The sequence below is a fragment of the Thunnus albacares genome, chromosome 15, assembly GCF_914725855.1.
Source record: "Thunnus albacares chromosome 15, fThuAlb1.1, whole genome shotgun sequence".
NCBI lineage: Eukaryota > Metazoa > Chordata > Actinopteri > Scombriformes > Scombridae > Thunnus > Thunnus albacares.
This window is the reverse complement of record NC_058120.1, coordinates 2,763,608-2,770,766: the sequence shown is the minus strand read 5'-3', so window position 1 is coordinate 2,770,766 and position 7,159 is coordinate 2,763,608. Positions and strand designations below refer to the sequence as shown.

At 38.7% G+C, this 7,159-nt stretch overlaps 1 long non-coding RNA gene across 1 annotated transcript; it reads right to left on the bottom strand.

Moving 5' to 3' along the window:
• Positions 1-359: 359 nt before the first annotated feature.
• LOC122998470 lies at positions 360-5,953 on the bottom strand. The gene is made up of 3 exons (XR_006407429.1): positions 4,299-5,953; positions 3,525-3,633; positions 360-469 (listed from the first exon to the last, which is right to left on the bottom strand). It is a non-coding gene; the product is annotated as an uncharacterized LOC122998470 (long non-coding RNA).
• Between the last annotated feature and the right edge of the window lie 1,206 nt (positions 5,954-7,159).

Here is a 7,159-nt window from a genome sequence, read left to right as displayed (position 1 = left end):
GTTGATTATTTAATTTTAGTAATTGTCTTCATTGCAAGAGCAGTGTGCAGGAATTTCTTCATCTCTAAGATATTAAGCTCCTCTCTGATGCATCTGTAAAAGAAATATTCTTCAATTTATGACTTAATGAAATGTGTTTGTGTTTTAATTATTTGATTTGTTATTTAGACTTTTACTTATAATTTGTACTTTGACTTTTTCATCCAATAAAACATATGAATATTCTTGTTAGCCATAATGTTTTCATATGTATTTACCCATTTTTCTTTCACCATCATAGCTGCTGGTGAAATACATATATTATACTTTAACCAGCAAAACTCTTTGTGTAATTTAAAATGTACAGAACTTGCCTTTAAGCAGTCATTGTTTAGAACGCTGTGGATTACACTGCAGGTCTCGGGGATGATATCAGCAACAGTGGAGAGCCAGATGCAGAACAGGTAGGCAAGACTCTTGAAACTATCACCTGGAAAAGGATACATCTTTGTGAGTGACTTAAAACTGACCATCCCTTTTGAGCCAACAGATAATCCCTTTGTGTGATTATATCTGGAGCTGGCTTTACTCAACTTTTAGGTCTGTCATGATTGACTACAGGCCTGCATGACAGAATGTTTCTCACCTGTTGCCAAGAAGTGGAGCGTTAACATTAGTCTCTCCAGATGAAATGTAGTCCCTGAAGTTGGTGTTTTGTCTTTGTGTTAGTGCCCTCAGCAACTCCTATAGGTGAGTGAAATTGATAAAAGCCGGTATAGCGCTGGCTTCCAACTCTTTACATAGATTGGTGTAGGCACCCTGTCTCTGCTGCTGCAGTAGCCAAAGACGGCTCCAGATCCTCAGTTTCCTAGTTCGCTGTTTATTGAGTTAAGTGTTACTGCAAACACTGCTCACAACTCACTGTCACTGTTATCTATTTCTTTCTTTTTTCTTGCCAGGTAAACACAAACAGAAAACCAGCTAATCCACTTAATATAATGTATCAACGCAGAAGTAGTGGGGTATTCATCATTGCTGTGCGTAGATGATCATTGCTTTGATGTGATGGCCAGTTTTAGAACATTTACACTCAGACGTCAGGGATTCTTTTGCAAGTTGCGTCCAGTCTTGTTGCGAATCATTGATCTGCACTGGCCTTTACCTGGTGGCGGTTATAGGTATAATTGCCCCTGTTTTTAATCTGGGTTCATCTTCAATATTTTTAACAACAGCGGGTGCTACATAACATTACTTTAGGAACAGTCAAAGCCTGGGGACATGAATATTTTACTAAAACATTTTACAAAAAAAATGTTTACCCCATGGCAGTTCTAGTGTTAGATCTGCACTTCCCCCTTCATTTTCATTGACAAGATATCTCCAAGAGCTAGTAATATGTGCTCTGTAGTGCTTTACACTATCTTTATGTACTAGAATTACTCTTCTCTGACAATAAATCATTTTTAACGTCACCCTATAACAATAAAACACAGTGGATATCACTCTTTCACTCTTTTTTTTATTATGATTTGTGCAGCATTGTGGCACCGCCATGAATCATATTTGTGTGGCAGCATGGCTGGGCTACAATATAATCTACACACTGTCAGAGTATGTCATTGACAACAGCATCGAGTTGCTGAACTTTGGCGTCTCCATGGCAACTGTATAAATGTTTTTCTTGCAAACACACAGGCCGTCCTTCGCAGTAACCCATGCAGAAAAAATGTGCTTCCATGTAGTGATAGGTCTGTATTCTCCGGCGGAGTCATTGCCACTGAGCACACTGTCATCTGTTGATCTCTACCATGTAGGTTTCTGCACTCGCAGTCGCTATGGATTTTTATTTCTCTGCTGCATTTATTGTTCCCAGTCCACACAGGTCTAATATTGCTCCTTTTAGATGCTCCACAACAGAGACATAAAACTACTTAGCAGAACAAGGCCTTCATCAGCCTCACCTTGGATATTGCCATGAAATGATTCAGATCTAGAGTGTGCTGCCTGCAGATTGCCTTTCATCTTCCACGCATAAACAGCACCAGAGCCTGAGGATTTGGCTTAAACATGACACAATAAATGTCTCTGATGCCTTTACCTCAATCCACAGCAACCTAAAGATGTATACACAATCTCTGAAAAATATGGAACACCATACGTCTCAGTCACCATGCAGCACACTGGTTTTCACACAGTCAACCATTTTTATCAATCATTCAACTAAAGATGTTGTTGCCATGAAAACAAAGCCATTATTTTGAAATCGACCCTGCGGCAGGCTTGAAAGACATATGGAAAGTTTGCTATCATGATTCAACTGAGGACTGAAGGTCTGTCATGCGAAAAAGGAAAGTAATCTACCAATGTGGCAGATTCACAGGAATACGTAAATATCTTTGGGTGACTTTTCTTGTTCTTTTGAGGTCTGGGTTCTTATGTTTATTGTACCAACTGCAGAGATCTGAGAACACGGTGTAAATACTATAGCAAAGTATGACAAGGCAAGAAACAGCATTTAGCAATTCCAGTGTAGCGCTTCTAATTTGACTTTCTGCTGCAGTGTGACTAGTAGTGCTACAACCAAGCGGGAACTAACACAGCTTGGGGCTGAAGCCATAAGGTCCCTTAAAGTGCAATACCACTGACGGCCACTAGATTCTCCAACTGAGTCCCATTCAAAAACTCTCAACTTCTCTCTTGAAATACTGAGTCAACCATTTTTTTTCAATGAGTCATTATGGTCTCAATCTCTAAATTCAAGCTATCTAATAAGTGTGCTGGTGGACATTTTGGAAATGATTGTTCTGTTAATAAGATTTGAAGAGTTATAATAGCTTTGATGTCTGCCATGTGGGTGTTGATTGACAGTTCGCACACCTGCTGCTCTCCCTGGCTCCAAGTCAGACTATTGTTGCAAAGTTTAATGTTACTTGATAATGATATCTGCTGTGTTAGCACAATTTAGCTAAAGTTGCTAACGTTAACCCAAGTGTACATGGCTCAGTGTTCCAAGTAAGCTAGCGTTAGCTTAGGTCCGAGGTAGTGAGGTGTGTTTCTAGAGCATGCCCTTAACCCTAATTACATTGTCTTTTTGCTTTTTATTTCATTGGGTTTTAAATCCCATTTTTATTAGTTGGTTTTTGGTTTTGTTGTCATTTTGTGAAAAAAAAAAAATTGAGGAGGCCAATACAGCAAGAACATCTGGGGGCTCAAATCAACTGGCCAACTGACTTTCTATGTGTAAGATCCTCTTGTCTGTGTGGGTCTCCTCTTACTGTCCAAAGACATGCAGGTTAGGTGAACAGGAAACTGAGTTCTGAGATTTTATTTTGAGGTAAGACAGAGAGTGAGCGCACCTGAAATGTCCACAATAATCCCTTTATTAATAATTAGTCTGTTTGTGTATCTTGACCAGACAAAATTAATTTTACAGATGTCACCCAATTTCCAGACTTCAGAAATTAACTTGGTCTGTACAATGTTATTATAACTGAGAGACTAACAAAAATGAGACCCAAATTGTAATAAACAAGAATTATCCTTACCTGTTTAGTTGGATATGTCTGAATTTGTTGTTTCCTTAAAAGGCCTCCCTGCAGTTATTGCACAATCACTGCTAGGTAATAATTCATCTCCAGGGGTAAAAGTGTGTATCTGAGGCCATTAAAGAGATCATTTGAAGACAAATGTGAAATGGACAAGATTTGGACATAATCACCTTAATATCCCTGATTATAGGAAGTGCTATTTCCCCCTCTGAGGCCCCCCAAATCATTGGAATTCATATGTTATTAATCAGTCTGGCCTGAAACTCATGCTATGAAATGTTCAAAAAGCTCCTATTAATCAAGTGCTATTATAAACCTTGACAGGCACCCACCTGCTGCAACCCAACTCACATTTTCCCTCCTTTTAACATTCATTAAACAATGTTGTATAACAAACTGCAGGGACTGGAGGTTTTCATCATGGGTCAGTATGTTGACTACTTCAGCTCTTAGACTCTCTGGGTTAAAAAAAAACTCTTAAGTGTGAATTAAGACAGCTATAACAGTAGGTTGTTAGGTTTGTGCATGTTTGCTCATGATTCATCCATGATAGAAACAAAAGGTAATGCATGGCCTTCTGCTATCCAAAACTGAAAAAAAGGACTTGATTTCTCAGAATTGAAGAAAAAATAATTAAAACTGATAGCCATAACATTAATGTTTTGTATTGTTGAATTATCAAGGCAACTTTCGTGTTTTTGAGTTGAGAAATGTTAGATATCGTTAAAAGAAAATCTTAAAATGGGAATTGACAGTGAGGAAAATACTTACTCATTTCTCCAATGGGACTGATGTTCACAGCGACATATAGTGCCGCAGTCGGGTTAACATCAGAATCAACAGATGGCCAGGGCAGTTGCTCTGAGTGTCTAATATTGGATTTAGTTGAAAGCCCGGTGTATCTAAGGGCACCTTGTGCATCTGCATGAGACACAGAGGGGCGTGACAAAGTGTCAGTATTGGACAATCTGGGAATGAGAAAAGGTTGGTCATCTGAGTGGCAACAGTGAGAATCTGCTATTGTGCATTAAATAAGTAGCTGACATTTTGAGATATAGGTAATTTTCTTCCTTGCTGAGAGTTAGATGATAAGATGGATATCAGTTTCGTGTGTTTGTGTTAAGTACAGAGCTGAACTGAGGACATGATTAAGCCTAGGTTAACATAGAGGCTGGGCGCAGGGGGAAACAACTAACCTTGCATCCACCTGAGAGGCTGCAGAAGTGCTGGTCGAATGGATAAACTGTTATTCACCAAGGAATAGCTCCAGCAGGTAAACCACAAATTGTTCTTTTTTTTCCATTTCTGTTTGTGCATGGATTTGTGTGTAAAACATATTCTATGAACACATTCTGAAAACTAATCAAATGGTAAAGAGCTGTGACTGTGCAAAGGCTTTCTACATTAACATCTGTTTACTTCCCAGGCATCAACCCTGTCTCCTAAATATTATGTTCAGGGACTTCTAATTTGCAACAACAAATGTGCTTTGTGAGACATGTAATGTCCCCTGAATATCTTTTTAATCAACATAGAGAAATATTCTAATTGAACTGATTTGCCAAGTGACAAAATGTTCACATTGAACATATTTACAAAATGTTAATTGACATTTTTCACATGTTTTCTACATTATTTGCTCCTGATATCTATGATGATCTGCGTTTTCATCGTTATGTTAAGGGAACTCAGAGGTCTTGTTTACAGTTAGGGAAAGATCATGGTCTTGGTTACATATTTACACTATAGGCATGTGGGGATTTATGTTCACCTACTGTGCATCCCAGTTATTTGGATGTCCTGGAAGCCACTTACTGTAGCTACAAGCTAATTCTGACACCACCACCACCACCACCTGTCCTTCAATCACACTGACAGCTGATAGCCTGCGAGCACCTCCACTTGAATCAAAATTCATGAACATTGTGCCGTTGCAGTGGCTCTGTACTCAGCACAACAGGCCTGCTGCTACATATATCCTCCACATCCTTAAGATCAAAGTTTCAGTGTCCTTTCCTCAGGGAGACAGCAGGCACTGTTGTGCTTGTTATACCGCAGAGGAGGCAAAAGAACCTGTGGATCCCCAGAATCTGAATCATGTACAGTGCAGTGGACCCACAGTTATTGTGAACTCAGTTGGTGTCTCTGACTGGGTGGCTGTGGAGGGAGGAGGGGAGTGAACAGGCAGGATGACTGGTGTTTTCCTGCAAACGCAACCTGGTTTCTCAACAGGAATTGGAAAATCGACACATTGTTGGTATATATAAGGTCACTATTGATTTAACTTGTATTTATGCCTCTGTCCTTTATCCTCTAGCATTATCGACGTAATATTAGAGACATGTAAATTGATTGCTTACTTAATGACAGATTGATATAACATAGTGTTTATTTAACGTGTAGCCAATTATAAACCAAACCAATTAAAAACCAACAAAACCAACTGAAAGCTTATCAGCTGGTATCAGGTAGGTCTTTCTGTACCAAATCTTTTATCTTTTTAATGTTTTCTTGTTTTAATACACAGTTTATATATCTGCCCTTTATTCACAAAAAATTGACCCCCCCCCCCCCCCCAAAAAAAAATATGAAAACTTAGGCTTTATAATAAAAAAAATACTCATAGTTAAAATTATGAGAAAAAATGTCAAAAATATTAGATAAAATGTCATAATTATGAAATACTTTCACACAACAGTCAAAGTAGCAGCTCTTCGGCATGAGTTTTCCTAATCAATTTGACACAGAAATGGATTGTGAGTATATTGAGGACTAATTTAAATGTGGCTTTACAACAGATTAAATATTTCATTTGCTTGCTGACTCACATGGGATTGTACTAAGCAAATGCACCCTTGAAAGGATTTTAAGCAAGAAGCCGCTCTGGCGTAGAAAGAATAAAGCCGATGTGGCTGATGTGGCAACCTTCATTGAACAGCAACTGGAAACATCTGGTCAGTGTCATGGTTACAGATGTACGTACCAAAAATGTTGGTTACATGGGATTATGACTGACAGAAACAATTTGAATATTGCTACAGTTATTGGATGGTGAAGGTGTTGATCTGAGGCCAACAAACAGACACATTGATGGCTACAACAAGCTTAAAGGTAAAATTCATTGTGAATATGATGATTTCTTTAAACTACTGTAAGTGACCTATATTGTAGAAATGTGCAATTATTTTTTAATTCTGTGCCCTATGATTTCGCTTCACCTGGTGGACATTTGCCAGCAAATGAGCAAGGGGTTATGGGTGCAGGCAACATGGACGGAGGTTAAACATTGTTCATTTGCATATACTACTCACACTGTCATTATACAATACTGGTTGAAAATCAGAAAAGTTTCCCTTTAAACCATGTGGAATTGCAATCAATGGATGCATTGATGGGTTTTCCAGAAAGATGATATGGCTTAAAGCTTACAAAACAAACAATGAACCACCGATTCTTGCAGGCTACAGCTGGATGCTGTGATCAATGTTGGTGGGTGCCACGCCATGACTCAGACTTGATTTAGGAACAGAAAATGGAGATGGAAATGCAGCGGTTTTTGCATTTTTCTGAGAACCAAGCTGGAACAGACAGTCTAAGCTTTGGTCCAAGCACTGGAAACCAGAGGATTAAAC